At 35.7% G+C, this 18,945-nt stretch overlaps 1 long non-coding RNA gene across 1 annotated transcript in view; it reads left to right on the top strand.

Moving 5' to 3' along the window:
- The first annotated feature begins 389 nt into the window (after positions 1 to 389).
- The window catches only part of LOC145674405 (uncharacterized), a 75,159-nt gene continuing 56,603 nt past the window's right edge, over positions 390 to 18,945 (top strand). Inside the window, exon 1 of the long non-coding RNA XR_014128921.1 lies at positions 390 to 594. This is a non-coding gene — a long non-coding RNA (uncharacterized LOC145674405). The remainder of the gene's footprint in view (positions 595 to 18,945) is intronic.

Here is an 18,945-nt window from a genome sequence, read left to right as displayed (position 1 = left end):
ATTTTGAACCATTAAAATTGTTTTCAAATAATTTCTAGAAACAAATAAAGATTATTGATTAGTCCTTCACAATGTAATTGTTTCCGACTCAAAGTGACGATGGAAAATAATAACCGTGGTCACCTCTTCAAATCACAGAAGTTTCCGAGAACTTCTTAGTAGAACCACTTTAAAAGACATGAAAAACAATAACAAAATATCAACGTAACGTTTCAATACAAGAGTAGTAGAAAACAAAATAACGGTGGTATCAACTAGGATTATTTTGTTGTGTTAAAGCCAATATTAGTCTAGTGTTAGAGCATTTTATTCTTTTCACCTGATAAAATTCAATACTTTTGCAGGTCAATCAATATATTTATTAATTTTAATATCCAGAATTTAGAAGGAAACTGCCGGACGAACCAATGTAGTGTTAAGAGTAAGGCATTATGTTGACACTTAGTCATGTCTGGAAGTGTTAGGCGTTTCCTGTTGACAGTTGCGACATATTTCTCTTGGTACTTGGCCAAGTATCCGCCGTGAATGGTGAAGTGCAGCCCACACTCTTGTTAGTTATGAAGTAGCGATTCACTGTGATTTGAGCCCTGAATGGTAAGTATATTTGCATTCAATTTTCAGTACACGTGTTAGCAACATTTATACATTTCGTACTTGCATTCAATGAATTTTGCATAAGGTGTCCTTAATCAGAAGGTATTGATGAAGCTTCTTAACTGATAACAACGTTTTGCAGGATCCATATATCATACAAGCATAATTCATGAAGTAACAGAGCAGTAAGTCTTAAAAATTGGTTAATCTAAACAATGATAGACCTAAGACTTAACGATATGTAATCATATAAAATGGTGCAAATGCATCACAATGTTCCCTTGTTATATCCGAAAATATGTAACAAATTATATAATGGCTATTTTAGAATGAGAGTTCAAAATCCAACCTATTTCTTTTCTATTTATCCCTTATAACATGAAATAACTGTCATGTTTATGTCATGCAAGTCGTCATTTTTAATGTATCTAACCCTGCCCGGAAAGGTAAATATGTCAGATGCATAAGGATTTGCGTTGATTTACGAATGCATCAGGTGGATTCATATTGCATCTTTTATGACTGAAATTTAACTGTAGAATAGTATTTTAAAATATGAAAGAGGAAAAGTTTCAATAATGTTTCACAATAAAGCAGGCGGCTGCCCATACTGTTCCTCTTTTTAATGTATTTTTTTTTATTTTGTAGTTTTCTAGCAGAAAGGCAAAATGTGGTAGTACTTATATAAATCAAATCCTTACTCTTGTCCCCCTTTTGTATTTAGAAGTAAGAAAAATAACAATTGTTCAATTTTATTAACTAAGGCTGAACGTGTCGAGTCAGAAAGAAGCGACCATTGCTAACACACCCAAATTTAACTTCTATACAATAGTTAGGTGTATACAAAAAATGCAATTTCTAAATCAGAAGGATTCTAAGGTTACGGTTACTTTATTCACAAGAAATTAGCGAAAAAATGTATAAATTACCATTATGTCGTGCAAGTTAATGGATATATCAGATTTTGTTTATTTTTCGATAGTTTTTGTTGCTTTAAAACCTAGAAACCTCACGTCTAACGGTTATGCCGTGTAGGTTAAAGGGAACGAATTACTCATGACGAAAAATATTTATGATATCATTGATGGAATGTGAATGTGAAAAGTAACTATAAAGCGCTAAGAAAACTCACTGACATTACACTTACATACTCTGGAATCCAACCTAGGTCGACTAGTGTTAAAATCATATTGCTTCCTAAAAGGAGCAGAGTAAAGCAAATTATTAATATTTAGTTACTATTTTCATCGGAGGTTTGGATTTAATTTGCATCAAGTTTTGGCAGGGCCGGATTAAGTGAGGGGCTTAGAGGGGCTATAGTCGTGGGCCTCCAGGTGGATAGGGGCCTCCAATCTGATCAAAATCTCAACTGACTATCTAAAATGAACTATGAAGATACAATCAACAACATGAAATAAAATATGACCAAAATTCTAAACATAATCCCGTAACTTTTCTTCTGTACTTTGACAGAAATGTATTAACTGAAGTCAGCAGGAAGTCACATATTTTTTTCTAGCGGAGGGTTAAGAGAGATGGGTAATTTATAAGAGTGAATAATTATTAAAATTAGTGGCTAAAATATAATTGGGGAGGAAAATAGAGAAACTTGAGAAAACGCACGAACCGCAAAAACTACAAAACTCGCGTTGAACTAGATACACCTCGCATACGGGGTGGGCACTGTATTCTTGAACAATGATATTATGCACCTATTATATGGATTGAAACATATTTTTATTGAAAAGTTCCGTAGGGGGTACGGTGGTTAAGTGCTAAAGTAGTCAATGAGATCTCTGATTCTATCTCAGCTCTTACAAAGTAGGTTTTGTGGTGGACAAATGAAAAGCACTCTGTCCGTAGATGTTCTCGAAGATCCACCCTATCCTCACAGTTCTTTGATTCTTTCCTTTTTTTTTCATTGATATCATTGTCAAGTCTCGTATTATAATTAAGTTAGAGTTGAGTGTGGGATTGTTACATTTGTATTCGTAAATTGAATCCTTCAGGTAATCGGAATATTTAGTCGTTAAGAATAATTTGAACATATTTAGGAGCTAACACAGGTTTCTAAATGCTAGAGAGACGAGTAGTTTTGTATAAATTGTCTGTTCTACTACTTTCTTTTTTGCTGAAAACAAAACTAAAGAGTTTGTACAGTGTGCATCGAGTACCCGAGTGATTTTTTTTTGCTAATTCTTACTTCAGTTGTGCAACTGGTTTAATTCGATCATGTCAAATCATTAATTTTAATTTTTAAAACATAAATTATGTTTATGAAATATTCAAAACAAAAGCATTTAAAGCGCTCTCGCATACTTCAGTACTTACTGTATAAATAAAATAACGTATACGCGTAGAAAGGAGTCGATATGAGCCAACAAATTTTGTGCGCAGATATATATTCACCAGATGCAATCACCCACGAAACCACTTTTGTGTTTTTGTGCTCGAGGAGGGATTGTGCAGGTCAGAAGGTACCCACGTTTCAGGTTGCTTCTGAGTGTCTTCGATGTATGCAACCTACGATAGATATTTATATGCGGGCGTACATAAAGAGATAGTATAAATACCCGAGCAGTGGAATGATTTTTAGGTTAATTCCTTTGTGGATATTGTTCTTCCTCTGTCTTTATCCAGGATCTAAATTTCTCATTCAACGGCGCATGTTTACAGCTCATATCTTATAAATAGTTGGCACATCAGAGCCCTCCCCGTGCTTTTCTTTACGGTCAGGTGTTAATATAAACTCATTAAAAAGCAAAAAAAAAAGTCTACAAACAATTACGTTATACTCTTTAGTACGATTTACTTTATTAATTTATTTTTCTTTTCCTTGTTAATACTATTTAGTCTTAAAGAAAGCGTGTTTTTAAAACGTTTTTATTTATTTTGGACAAATAAACTACAACATTTTAACCAATATCATATTATTTTTCCTCCTGCCGTTCAATACGTTTCTCCAAGCCTTGACGCTAGAAATCTTCCTCTCTTGACTCAAAGAATCTGTAAACGAACTCTTGAATTCCATGTCACTGTTGAAGGTTATGTGTTGTGTGTGTGTTGTGACATAAAGCGTAAAGCGTTCGAAAGCGATTGAAAATTACGAAAATCTGACGATGTCTATCAGCAGAAAATAAAGAAGGGATAATAGTTTACATTCAAGTTTTCGAATGTGGCTCTTTTCATATTGTTCATATGAGGCCTGGCTTTGTGGTGTTGCAGAAATATGCCATTTTTGATTATTCGGTCTCAGTTTTTAATTTATTTTAGCTCTACATTGAGTGTTTGTTTGTGCTCAAGTAGTTCGTAATGAATTGCGCATCTCTAGTCTCGCTATACACTCAACCTGGTATTTCGAGGATTAAAGTCCGGATTTGCCTTAACGTATCATTCACTATCACTTGCTATATTCTAAGTAACCGAGAATTGTAATTTAGTAAAGAATAATAAACAGAAATGGCCTAAAAACATACTCAAATATGAATACGGAAGGCCGGTTCTGATAGTATTTCAATAGGATTTATTTCCACTCTCCCTTTGTCTTGGTTAATATGTGTATCATTATAGCACCTCATCACTCTATGGAAAACGTTGAGCAAACAAAATTTATCATTGACCGTGTAAGAACAAAGTACATTTAAAAGTATTAGTTTGCAGTAGAGTGGATTTGCACTGGAGTCCTTGGAATTCCTAGACCATAGCCTATAACACATCGATTATTCTTCCATTCCCAGCGAAGTCCCCTAACTTGATAATTGCGTTCATGAAATCAAGGCGTGAGAAAAAGAAAGAACGAAGAAATGTTTGACTGAGAAAAAAATAGAAATAAGTATAGACATGTTTCACTTTCTGAATGTAGCTAAGTCTCGGTTAGGACAACTTTTGGAAACTAATAACTGAGCAGTAGTCAGTTAAATCATACTTTGCTCTTGTAACCCATTTATCTGATGCTAGTGAAAGAGAAAATTGACAAAAAGAATCCGTATCTTACTCTGTTACTTTAGCCAAGAAAAACGAGAGGTTAAATTTATAGATTGTTTTAATTCTCGGCCAGAAGTTATTTTGCAATCCATTGGGTTAAATTTAAAAAAAAAGTAACTTTTGCTAAGTACTGCTATGATAAAATTTTCCGTACAGATTGTGTTACATTGAATCAATATATCCATTTTCATATTAAGAACGTTTTTGTAGTCATATATTGTATACAGAAAGGAGCCGTTAGCAAAGTACACTGCTGTTCAGAAAAACATGAGAACACTTTCAGAGATTAAGTCCAAAAATGAAGCCTAGATCCATCTCCATTATTGTATATATTTAGAGTAATTGCATTTTCCTTCCCTCCTTATAGAGGTATCAGCTGCTAAAAGTACTTGCGCAGACAGTAGCTGAGCTTAGTAATTCACTGAGTCTTAGTACAGAAATTAGAAAAATTGAAGATCGAGGGTTGGAAACTTGGTCTCTGATTTTTTTTTATTTATTCTTTTAACCATGAAAATATGATGAAATAATTAAAATGCAATATTCCTTACACATGTAAATTGCAAATATAAGATTTTCATGTTAACATATTTCTTAATTGCTACATTGCACTTTTTGTCTTTATCATTTTACTTTTAGTTCCAAAACACATACTTGTAAGACTTCTTGACTTAAAATCTGTGGAATAATCACTAAGAAGATTGTGAAATTAAAATAAACACAAAGAATCATGTAATTAGAAATGTATACGCCAAACTAATTTTATGAGGTACGGACCTATGGTGTTTCTTAAGTCTTAATTTGATGCCATAACTTAGAGGGAGAGTGGGATGAGAAGAGATATATAAACAATGATCGAAAACGATTGATATTAATTTCGAGTCCATAATTTGTAGTGTTTCTGAGATGAACAGTGACACTTCTGATGTAGTTCACATCCAAAATCAGCCTTACAATTTTGGCGAAGAGTGAGAAGGGTTACATACATAAAATATAAATACAAATGTAAGCGACTACGTTTGCAACTTAATTTTGAAACACCCAACCGGTCGCGATCAAATTTTTGAACATAGATGAGGTTCGGACATGGTATAGTTCGTATCATTTCATTTTGATGCTGCAGCTGGAAGGGAAAGGGTGCGGTATATATGAATGATCAAAAATGATCGATATTAGCATTGAATACTTAGTTGTCTTATTCGCTGAGATAAACAGTGACATTTCGGATGAAGTTTAAATCCAAATTCAACCAACGTTAGTACTCCTAATGGAGGGTGTTGACATTTAAAAATAATAGAAAGTGATTGACATTAGTTTCGAATTCATAGTTTTTGGGGTCACTAATTTGATTGGTGACAGTTTTGGTGCCCTTTGTGTCCAAAATGGAACGTATTCTTCCTGTACAAAGAACAAATATTATGCTAGGATTAGATATAGTACACTTAGTGCAATGAAGGTAACTTCATTTTCATTACTATCGAGAATTTATATATATATATATGTATATATATATATATATATATATATATATATATATATATATATATATACATTACTTAACCATTTCCCCTCGAATGCGGCGAGAGCCCCGACATTCGAAATTTTCCTTTCCGCTCGTATGTCGGGCCTACCCCGCACTAATTTTGACGCTTTAATTACTAGCATGTCGACAGAGCCCCGCTTGTATGATTTAGTCGACAACTTCTGCCATCTTTTGGGCGTTTATTCAACTCCTTACTCGGCCGTTTCTTAGTCGACAACTGCTGCCAGTTTTATGCGTAAATCGGTGAAATGGTAGAGAAAGTTATTTTTCTGGCTATTAGAGGTAGCAATTGTGAATAGTTTCTTATTATTCAACACGCAGAGACAAATGAATCAAAATCCAAGAGTTGCCCATATTGACTACAGAAAAAAGTTGATCACTCAGCTGGTAGGCAATGTCCGAAATACACAACGCAAGCGAGGGAGGCCGTCGTCTACAGATACGGAAGAAAGACTGAATGGTGCACCACATTTTATATATTCCAATCCAAAGAGCAAGTCCAAAGACTGTGCAGTGTGCAGTGATAGAAAAGTAAAAGGTGGGAGGAGAGGGACTGTGTATTTTCGTAATACGTGCTCCAGAAAACCTGGATTGCATCCAGGTAAATGTTTCGAAAAATATCACACACAGCGCAAATATAGGTAACAGATATGTAAAAGGGCAGTTTATGCTTAATTTCTTATGTATTTTTAAATAAAACAAAGGTATTTTCTGTAATGTGGTTGTTTATTTGTATTGAAATGGTAGTAAGCAGAAATCACTAAAATTATCTCAAAATAAATCCGAGCAGTACAGCTTGCTGTGTCAAAACAAATTCGAGGGGAAAGGGCTAATGAAAACAAAGAGTTGTGTTTCCAGCTTTGTGAAGTATTTCCATATTCCTTTCGTAAATAATCGTCTGATATGAAATTACAAAATATTTAGTAATGTGCTAATAAACATGGGAAGAAATTTACACAAGTAAAAATAAGCAGATTTCTACTGTGTCGTAGAGTGTGAATCAATAGTATGGGACAACACTAAGAATATAAAGTGATCATTCGACATTGAGTCAGTAATATACATCTGTTATATTTTCAAAAAAAATGGCTGCCGAAAAAAAATATCCCAGATCTATTTCATTCAGATTCTCAAATTTCACTCATCCTCTCTTGCAGAGATATAGAGGGGACTGGAGAACTCAATAAAATGAAGTGAGGCATAAATATTATTAAACCATTCGTATAGAATCGAAACATACTCCTCACCAAATTTGTCCTTTTGCTACAGTAAACGCAATTATCATCATTAATAAAATAAAATATATACATCGTAAGGTTAGAGACGTAGATATGGAGGGAGATAGAAAAATCATATGGGAAGAGAAAATAAATAGAGAAATTTCGAGAAGAATAAATGAAGAAGGAAGAATATTGAAGTCGATACAAAAAGGAAAGGATATTGGTTACGACTCTGTCCAAGGATGAATTGCTTTATAAGTGATAATTTTGAATGATTAATCTCTGGAATGAAAAGGATGAGAAGAAAAGGTGGCAACTCCTGGACGATATTCTATTTATGTGTTTTATTGATATTTTTAAAGGAAATATACATACGAATATAGTAAAGAATTATCCCAATTTACAAATTTTGGTTGAATGGATTTAAGAAACGTACTGGAAATAGTAAACTTTATTATTATTATTATTATTATTATTATTATTATTATTATTATTATTATTATTATTATTATTATTATTATTATTATTATTAAAAGAAGAAGAAGTATTCCACTATGAACAATTCCACAACTGCTAGGAAACAATAATGTTTATTTTTGACCAGTCATACTTTTGGCCGTTACTAAGGAAGTGTTTTAAGTATTCATCAATTGTGTGTTAAACACGTTACATTCTCAGACAGTGCAAATCAAGGTTAATACATCTGAGTCATTTTTTAGTATTTCTGTTTCTATAGCGCGTGAAATCAAGAACGTCGTCTCAACCCTATGGCTAACAGAAATTTAATATTTTCATGTCATTATACATCGAAAGTATCAATATTGCAAATGATAACATTTTCTTTACTTAACTAAGCGGGGATCGACCTCAGGACCCTCTCCTCTGTTATTCGTTTTGAAACGTTTTCGTTTCTTACGATCTCTGTCTATTTTATCTTCACCATCTTCCTCCAACATCACATCCCGAAGCTCTCTAAATAATTCTTCTCTAACTTCTGCAATGTCCAAGTGTCAACCATAAAGTGCTATTCTCTAGACGTAACACGCGAGCAATTTCCTCTTAAGTCCAATATTAATGCTGCTAGTTAAGAGTGACCTTTCATCGTTGAATACTTCTTTGGTTATGACAATTCTTGTCCTGGTCTCTTTGATGTAGTACGCGTCTTTCGTCAGAATACTTCCCAGATTTTTGAAATGATCGATTTCTTAAGTTTTCTTTGTTTCACTGTGACCCGTAATGGCGCATTTCCACGGGACATTCTCTTAACTTTCGATTTTTCGATGTTGATTCCCATTCCATATAATTTTCCGTTGTCAACTATATTGTCAACCATCTCCTGTAGTCTTTCTTCGGTTCCAGATATAATTACCATATCATTTGCATACCTGATGTTGTTAATATTCTGATCTCCAATCTGGAAATCTGCAATTCCCATTAATGCTTCATTCATTTAACATTCAGTGTAAATATTGAATAACCCTTTGGGGATCTTATGGTACATTTTGTACCATACGCGTTTTTCATGGTACATTGCGTTATTTCTCTTCTATTTGAGCTTTTTCGTCCGTTTTTTTTTGTTTTTTTGTTTTTCAAGACCAGAGACATTGTAGAAGACATTACGTATGGTTTTAGACCGTCCTGCGTCCAGACATGGGAGGTGATGACGTCATAATCTTAAAATGTATTTTTTCCTTTTTTAAGCCTACGTTCATTATTTTTTGGCGGGCTTATTTTTGAACGTAGAAGATTGAAATTTTGCACAAACATTCAGTCCACCGAGTAGTATTTACCAGAAGTTTTTTTTCCGATTTCTGCGTAAAAACAGGGGGGACCAGAGGGGCAAAGGGTTAAAAAGGGATATTTTTACCCCAAAAATCCCGTTTTTAGTCATTTTCCCGCCTCACATACACGATAGGACCACGTGAGTCATACCGTCTGAAAGGCCATTCCATTCTGAAGAGAACGACGGTCGAATTATTATTCTAGGGTAATTAGGGCCGTCTCAGTGAATTTTTATCCAAATATACTTCTGTATAGGGTAAAAGTGGGGCATGGTAGGGAAATTTTTCTAGCGGGCCTATTTTTTCACGTAGAAGATTAAAATTTTGCACAAACATTCAGTCCACCGAATAGTATTTACCAGAAGTTTTTTTCCGATTTCTGCTTAAAAACAGGGGGGGTCCAGAGGGGCAAAAGTTGAAAAAAGGGAAATTTTGCCCCAAAAAATCCCTTTTCCCATTAATTTCCCGCCTTAGATACACGATGGAGACATGTGAATGGTACCGCCTGAAAGACAGTTCTATTCTGAAGAGAATGATGGCGGATTATAGTCCTAGGGTAATTAGGGCTGTCTCAGGAATTTTTTTCCCTGAGATCATAGTGTTTTATGGTGATTTGGGGCATTGTGGGAATTTTTGATAAAAATTCTCCCGCCCTTACTATTCAAGATAGAAACTTGAAATTTGGCACACACATTCAGTATACACAGTACTATTTACCAGAGTTTTTAGATGGCTACGATCACACAGGGGGGTCCAGGGGGGGCAAAGTTCGAGAAAAAAAATTCCCTCCGAAATTTTCACTTTGACAATTTTTTCCCGCTTCTGGTATATGGTATGAGTATGCAAGTGGTACCATTTGAAAGCCAGCTCTATTCTGAAGAGAATGAGGTATGAACCATGATCCTTGGATAAATAGTGACGATACAGTAGCTGCTTGACTGAAAGTCTCAAAAATAGCCCAAAAAGCCAAGATCTCCAAAGGGATAATTGGGGCGGCATATTACATACTTGTCTTAACAGCTCTTCCTATATCCACACTATCGATTTCTCCTTCATTCAAGCGCAACTTGACTCGTTGACCTATATGAAAGTCGCAAATGAGTCATCGGTCTCTCAAGTTGACACCACTTTCTTTACATATTTGCAGACGTTTGTTAGCAGAAGTTGAAGAAGTCCAATTAAGCCTTTTAAAGGCTTTTTTTTTTTTTTTTTTTTTGCTATTCTATGCAGCAGCACAAACACAACTCTTCCTTTACACCAAGAATTCGTTCTGAGATAGTTCTCATCAAACCAATGGCATCTCACATGCCTTTCCCTTTCCGGAATCCAAATTGATCTTCCTCCACCATCTTTTCTATCTTGCTTTCCAACCGTCTGTTCAGTATGCGCGCAATTATTTTTCCAGTGTGTGAAATAGAGCTAATTGTTCTGTGCTCGCTGCTCCAACTTTTTGCTTACTTTTTCTTGGGCAATGCGATCATCGTAACATCAAGAAAACCCTTTGGCCATTCTCCACTCAGGTAGATCTTGTTAATAAGTGAAGTCAGTACTTGCGTTCCATTGTCTCCTAATCCCTTGAGTAAATCTGCTGGTATGTCGTCGTCTCCAGTGACCTTGCCCTTCGCATGTATTTAATGGCTTGTACTACTTCACTTTTCAACATACTGGATCCTTTTTCTTCATCATCAGCCCCTTCGTCTACTTCGGTCGCAATGTCTTTGGGGCGGTTGGGTCATAAAAATCTTTTATGGGGCCACGGTGGCTCAGTGGTAGAGCGTTCACCTCTGGTGCTAGGGGTCTCGGGTTCAAACCCTGCTCCCGCCAAGTGAACTTTGTGGTGGACAAACACCGTGTGCGTGGGTTTTCTCGGGGTTCTCCCGTTTCCTCCCACTTTCTTCATTCCACCATTTCATTCATTACTCATTATCACCGTCTCCTTTAGCCTAACCGGCATAACCGTGGGACGTAAAACTCAAAATTTCATTTCATTTCAAAATCTTTTATGTATTCCTCTCACACTCTAAGGATTTCTTGATGGTCAGTGACTACATGATTTTGTTGATCTTCAATTCCAAACGTTTGCATATATTTGCTAGCTTTGCCTCCTAATTCTTGTGCCTTCTGATACATCAGATCATTACTGCCGTGCAATTGAAATTCCATTATTTCTTCACATATCTGTTCGATGTGCTTTTCTTTGACCTTGTCTGTCAATCTTCTCAATTCATTATTCAGCCTTATACATTATTTGATGTCTGTGGTCTTTGCTCTTCTGCATTCCTCCATCTTCTTAAGAATCGCTTCAGTTATCCATGGTTTTCTTGATAATTTTGCCAGTGCTATTTGTAGGGTGGGTGAAGTAGAATTTAACTTTTCCCCGACTATTTTCCATATTATCTGCCATATCGCCAATTACGTAAGATTTTTCTTCAATCTCTTCTTTCACATCACTGTCCATACTTCTTAGTTGATCTCAGTTCATTTTCGATTCCCCCCATATTCCAAGACTGTCTTTAACCAGGTTTGAACTTCCCCCACTAGGAGGTTGTGATCCGAATCTATATCTGCTTCCGGAAGTTTCTTCACGTTTCGTGCACTATTCCTGAAACGCTGGTTTACAAGAATGTAATCGATTTGATAGCGTTTCTTATTTCCTGGGTTTTTCCATGTGTACACCTTGATCTTTTCCTTTCTTAAACCACGTGTTCGTCACCACCATATCATGTTGCTTAGAGAAGTCGATAAGCATTTGGCCCCGTTCGTTTGTTCTATCTAGCCCAAATGATCCCACTACCTTATTCACGGTTCCTTCTCCTACTACGCTGTTAAAGTATCCGTTTGCTATGGCGTTGACCTTACATTTTCCCTCCTGGTACAATATGTCGTCAATCCCATCATACATTAATTGTACCTCATTGTGATCAAGGTCGGTTATTGGCTTATATACTTGTATTATCACACTGGTTTTGCACTTACGAGGGAAGGGTGTGATGCCACTCAGGTATAATTCCGCCAAATTTGGTGTAGCAGTAGGTAATGAGAATAAAAAGGAACATGTAAAAGCTTTCGCTTCGCAGACGTCCGGAATCAGAAGGACTGGAGCCTATACTTATGGAGATATATGGCCTGTCAACCAGATATTGATAGTACGGATGTTTTGCTCAATGTAGCGACCAATGCAAAATAAGTTAAATAAAGTGGACTGAAAACAGAAAAGATCAGCTGAACAGAAAATGCTCCAATGTCCACTCTTAGTCGCACCAGGCTAATGTCTGGATACTAAATCTATCAACTGCGCTTGTCATAACACGTCTTATCTCTTGTCAATTGGGAATGAATCACTAGGTAAGGTAGCCTAATGAAATTAAATTAAGAAAATTAATAAAATGTAAAGAAAATATATACACATAAATAAATCAATGTCGAGGATAAAGCTCGAATCTGCGACTTGAATTACTGACCTGGTCAATGGGACGTTTAGGCTTACCCAACCATCAAGGTGCTAATTGATTTGTGGTAAGCATACATAAACAGGTTTGGAACAACAAACTTGTGCTCAGTTCATGATGTCAGACTTTCAGCCCATGCTGTGGAACTATTCCATTATAAACAAAACAGTTCAGAGAACAGTATCGGTGTTTGAGTGGATAGATGTGTGGAAGGCCTGAACATGCGACACCTGGCTACATCAACTGCAGTAGGAGATAGAGATGGGAAGATAGAGCTTTAGAACGTCGATAACCGTGAGTCAATCGTATATAGTACACGTGTTTGGAATACTGAGGATCTGTGTCCAAATGGTCAGTTTTAAGTGTAAGTGTGAGCGAAAATACGGTAGCTAAGACAGGCACAATTTTCCGAACAATTAGAATAAATTACTAGAGCCATGAGCTTTGGCATGTATATTGACTAATATTAAGAAAATGATTTGTTAAAATAACAATAATTTCCAAGCTAGAAACTAACATGGCGGCCTAAAAGAGCGATTTTATATTTCAAAAGTATGTCCAGCTGTAAACTTTGGAGCTGCACGGTTAAAAGATCCGTTGACATTTTATATGGTGCGTTCACTGGCAACAAAGAACGCCAATTTTTCACCGTAATTTTCCGAAAATTCCGTAATATTTGAGAAAATTCTTCAATTTTGCACATTTTTACGTCGACTATAGTGAAACAGTACGGAGAATTACTGGCGGTTTTGGTTGCCAGTAAATGCACCGTAAAACGACTAATATATATCTAACAGTATATGGAAACGAAACTCAGCATGAAGGTGTCACATGTAGAGTAAGGTATGAGAAAAATATATGGAAAAATATATGTTCAAAACGTAACCATTTTGAATTAAATGTGGCAGACCGCTATATTTATATGAAAAGTATGCCTGCCAAACTAATGCTTCCACACGTTTTTTTTTTTTTTTTTTTTTTTGTGTGTGTGTGTATTTGCATTACCTGCTTCTACACCAAATTTGGTGTAATTATCTTTGAGTGGCGACAAACCTTTCCCTGGTTAGTTTTACAAACATCAAGCGGGCACTGCACCATTCCACATTGATACTTCTTGCATCATTGCTATCGCAACACCACTCTTGGCCATAACGCGACTCGAATAGAATATTGTGAAACTTCCCGATACTGTCTCACCTTTTCCTGCCCACCTCACTTCACTTAAGCTCATTATGTTCACTTTACATTTGTCTATTTCCACTTTTAAATTGTCAAGTTTACTCACACGATCTATGTTCATCTGCTGAAATGAAAGTTATTATTTTTATTTTCTCACCTGATTATTCTTTCCGGCGTAGTCCCCACTCGAAGATCCGAACGGGAGACTACTCTACCTCGGAAGTGTTTTACCTTAGGAGAAACATCATATTTGTTTATTCTCCTTTTTCGTCCCTCCTAGAATAAAGATAATGTGGAAGTATTCCCATTTCCTTTCCACATCCCCATGCTGTTCACTACCTTGTGTTCACCCGCCTTTTAGAACAGTTTCCCCTCCTAAAGGCTAGAAGCTGCCCTGACATCCGAAAAGGCCGTTGACACCTGGTAGAGTCTGATTCGTTATACCCAGAGTCAGCTGGTCTCCACCTACGTTTAAGACGTTGACCGCTCTCTTCCGCGAGGAGGTGTATTTTTGCATTTTCCCTTCGTTGGGGATGAAACCCCAAGGCTTTTATCAAAACTTCTTCAGCACATTTATGATATATAGGGTGTCTAAAAAAACTCCGACAACGTTTGGGAGGTAATTCTTGACACCAAGATGAGAAAAAATTGAAATCATTAAGTTTTACATCAGACGATTATGCCGGTTAGGCTAAAGGAGACGGTGATGATGAGAGATGATTGAAATGGTGGGATAAGGAAAGTCGGAGGAAATGGGATAACCCCGAGAAAGCCCACGAGTACGGTGTTTGTCCACCACAAAGTCCACACGGCGGGAGCTGAGATCGAACCAGGGACCCTAAGCACCGTAGGTGAATGCTCTACCACTGAGCCACCGTGCCCCGACACCAAGATAAGACAAACATTATAGACTAAGTTGAGTGCACAAATGCTTCCTTTCGGAGTTACAGGCTGCCGAAATCATGAAAAATTGAACTTTAAATTTCCATAGCTCCAAAGCTATGGGACATACCGAAGTCGGATCAGGACTTCATTTAGGATCCAATATGTGCGCTGTCCAAAAATCTATGTCTTAGAACCGTAAGGTACTCATACCACAGCTTTTATAAAGGGAGTTTTTCTACGGGCATATAATTGAAGTACTCACAAACTCCCTTTATAAAAATTGTTGCGGAAGTACCACAGGAATCTGAAACATGGATATTTCGATAGGGCAAATGTTAGTTCCTAACTGAAGTCTTGACACGACTATGTTAGGTCCCATAGTTTTGAAAGTATGGATTTTCGAAGTTGATTTTTTCATGATCTCGGCAGGCTATATCTCCGAAAGGAAGGATTTGTGCACCGAGATTGGTCTTTACTTTCTGTGTTATCTTGGTGTCAGGAATCAGCTCCCAAACGTTGTCGGTGTTGTTTTGAAACACCCTATATATATATATTAATATCCATTCAAAATAAGAAGTCTTATAAATATTTGTTTTGGAACTAAAAGTAAACAAAAAAGCAAACGCAATATAACAGTAAACAATTATTTTAACAACTAATCATTATATCTCAAAATTTACACGTGTAACTAATTTGTCATTCTTAATTATTTAATCGTATTTTCATGTTCAAAAAGAGAAATAAAAAAAGGACTGAGACTGACAAGTAAACCTTACGTTTGGGTGAATCGAGTTGCTGACTGAGACACATATGAGAAAGTAGTACTAAATGTAATCAGTATTTCAGTGAAGTTGTAGATGCGAAGCTCCAGGGGTTTAGGAGATACAGCTACCAGAACATCACATGGAAGTACACAATAGTCTTCATACTGTTGGAGGTAATAGCTGTGTAAGACCTTTTGTAATGACAAAAGGTGAATAACAAATATATGGGTACATATTAGGACTAGGGAGAAGTCATATAGTAAGGGTATACCTGACGGCGGCCATCTTGAAATCCGCCATTTTGAATTACTGTTAAGTTTTTAAAATAGGAATAGGGTCATGTGATACATGATTTAAGGCGCAAATTTAATCAGAAGAGCAATGGTGACGTTAATTTTGATTTACGCGCAATTGGTAAAAAGTTACAGGGAAATTAAATATTGTGCAGCATATGTATTAGTCCTTTACCCCACCTTGTAAATTTTGTGTTAATGACAATAATTATACAAAAAGCAGGTGGATAAATATTAGGTCTATGGTAAGAGTTGCCTTGATGGCGTCCATGTTCAAATCCGCCATTTTGAAACAGACAAAAGTTTTAAACAAAACGCATAACAGTGACACCTTATTAATAGCAAATTTTACCATAAATTCAACGGTATAACCATTTTTGCTTTATCATTAACCAGCATTTGTTATCGCATAAACAAGTTGCTAATTTAAGGAAAAATGGCCAAAGTGGAATTGAGTCATAATTGAACTTGGATCTTTCTTCCAGAAAAGTCCTCAATTAGTACAATCAATATGTAGTTCAGAAAAGAGTGCATGACTTGTACAAATGCTCTGCTCACAGTGAGCACACCTGACAAGGCAATCGATTTGAAAATGGCCACCATCAAGGCAACTCTTACCATAGACCTAATATTTATCCACCTGCTTTTTATATAATTATTATCATTAACACAAAATTTACAAGGTGAGGTAAAGGACTAATACATATGCTGCAACAATATTTAATTTCCCTGTAACTTTTTACCAATTGCGCGTAAATCAAAATTAACGTCACCATTGTTCTTCTGATTAAATTTGCGCCTTAAATCATGTATCACATGACCCTATTCCTATTTTTAAAACTTAACCGTAATTCAAAATGGCGGATTTCAAGATGGCCGCCGTCAGGTATACCCTTACTATATGACTTCTCCCTAGTCCTAATATGTACCCATATATTTGTTATTCACCTTTTGTCGTTACAAGAGGTCTTACAGAGCTTTTACCTCCAACAGTATGAAGACTATTGTGTACTTCCATGTGATGTTCTGGTAGCTGTATCTCCTAAACCCCTGGAGCTTCGCAGCTACAACTTCACTGAAATACTGATTACATTTAGTACTACTTTCTCATATGTGTCTCAGTCAGCAACTCGATTCACCCAAACGTAAGGTTTACTTGTGAGGTTCGAGCTCTCGATCTTCATGTGTTTTAAGTTCTTTAGGAAGACTCACTGCTTGAAAACTCTCGGTTTCAGTTGGCACAAGTACTTATTGCAGCTAATATCTATATAACGAGAAAGGCAAAATGAAATTTCCTCTGTGCACATCTGCAGGAATTGTGATGGATCTAGGCTCAATTTTCGAACTTAATCTCTGAGAGGATTTCTATATTTTTATGAACAGAAGTGTACCCTGCTAACGGCTCCCTTACGTATGTAATGTATGACAAAAACACTTTCCTAATATCATAATTGTTATATTGATTCAATGTAACACAATCTATGTAGAAATTGTTTATCACAGTACTATTTCGCAAAAGTTACTTTGCTAATTAAACTTGGCCAAATACCTTTCAAGTGAATATTTATACAAACTAAAAGCTTAACGAAAGTTGTTGAAAACGTTATTTTTTGCCAATTTTCTCGAGAGGTCAAAAAAATAGGTTACAAGAGCAAAGTATGATTTAGCCGACTATTGTTCGATTATTACTTTCGAGAAGCTTGTCCTGAGTTACTTTAACTGTCATTCGGAAAGCGAAACACTCCTATTTTTATTTCTGTTTGTTTGTTTGTTTCTTCATTCGAACATTTTTCTCGTTCTTTCTTTCTCTCCGGCTTTCATTTCATGAAGGCAACTATCAAGTTAGGAGACTTCACTGGAAGTGGAAGAATAGTCGATGTGTAATAGGCTATGCTCTAGGGATCCCAAGGTCTCCAGTTCAAATTCACTCTACTGCAAACCAATACCTTTAAATTTAATTTGTTCTTTCATGGTTAATAATAAATAATCTTAACTCAAAGTTCTCTATCTGGAGATGAGATATAATAATGATGCAAATATTAACCATGAGAAAGGGAGAGTGGACATAATTTCTTATTGAGATACTATCAGAACAAACCATCCATATTTATATTTGAATGTGTCTTAAATCATTTCCGTTTATTCTTCTTTACTAAATTACAATTCTTGGTTACTTAGAATATATAAAATGATGGTAAATTATATATTACGGCGTTCTAGACTAGAGAACTCGTATTCCTTTGATCTCATAAATGCTTCTAATTGAGGTATGTTTGTATTATTAATTGTATGCTAAATTACTCAAACTTATGTTATGTGGTCACAACATACTCAAAGATATAATTTTTAGTAATTGTCATATTTGTAACGTATGATTTCTTTTCTATTGACACAATGATTTTCACAAATTAAAATATCACACACTGCATATCTCGTTTTTATTTTCTTATATGTTATTTTGTTCTTTCGATTTAATTTTTCGAACATTCTGGAAACCAATAATATAACAAAGGAAATATTCTTGTTAGCTTTAATGTAAGTTTCAATAGAGATATTAAAACTGAAAGCTAACAAAGGTGAAGGTAATGTTGAAACGAATAAAATAAAACATTCAAAAATTTTATAAAATATTGTATGCTGAGAAACAAAATCAAAGTTTGAACATTGATGTTTTCTTGGTGTGTCTAAGGTTAAACAAAATCCCTTTGTATCTTTATCATGATACCAATCGCTTGTAGATATTGACGGAGTGTCCTTCCCGATTATTTATTCGTGCCAGAGACATGGATTTAATTCTACATTTTTGAAGTCTGCTACACGGACACCTTTTGAACAAACTAGGGCACTTGTAGAACGCCTTACCTGATTCTCAACCCAGAAAATAGCATTGCAAAGTTGATTCTTTAACATTGCAGAATGTGAAAATTGGAAATGTAAATGCACTTGTGATCGGGTGTATGCGTTATAGTTTATGACTTTCACATCATGCTGTTTCAAGTAAATTGGAAAAGAAGGTTGATCATTCCCGGGCAATACAATGCACATGGCATACCAAAATTACCTGGTTCAATATCTACCCAATAGGCCTACGAACTCAATTACATCGGAAGTGATGCTTATCATTATGTTTGCCCGAGTCGCTCATATATAGACTATAGAATAGCCCCTCTTATCCCCACTACAGAATAGCCCCTCATTCTTCTCACTTGGATATTTGGTATATGGAAATATTTGAAGCTTCTTCTTCCCTTAGGAT

The sequence above is a fragment of the Thermobia domestica genome, chromosome 17, assembly GCF_964235325.1.
Source record: "Thermobia domestica chromosome 17, izTheDome1.hap1.1, whole genome shotgun sequence".
NCBI classification, from domain to species: domain Eukaryota; kingdom Metazoa; phylum Arthropoda; class Insecta; order Zygentoma; family Lepismatidae; genus Thermobia; species Thermobia domestica.
The sequence above is the reverse complement of the archived record's forward strand: the minus strand, read 5'-3'. Positions and strand labels throughout refer to the sequence as shown.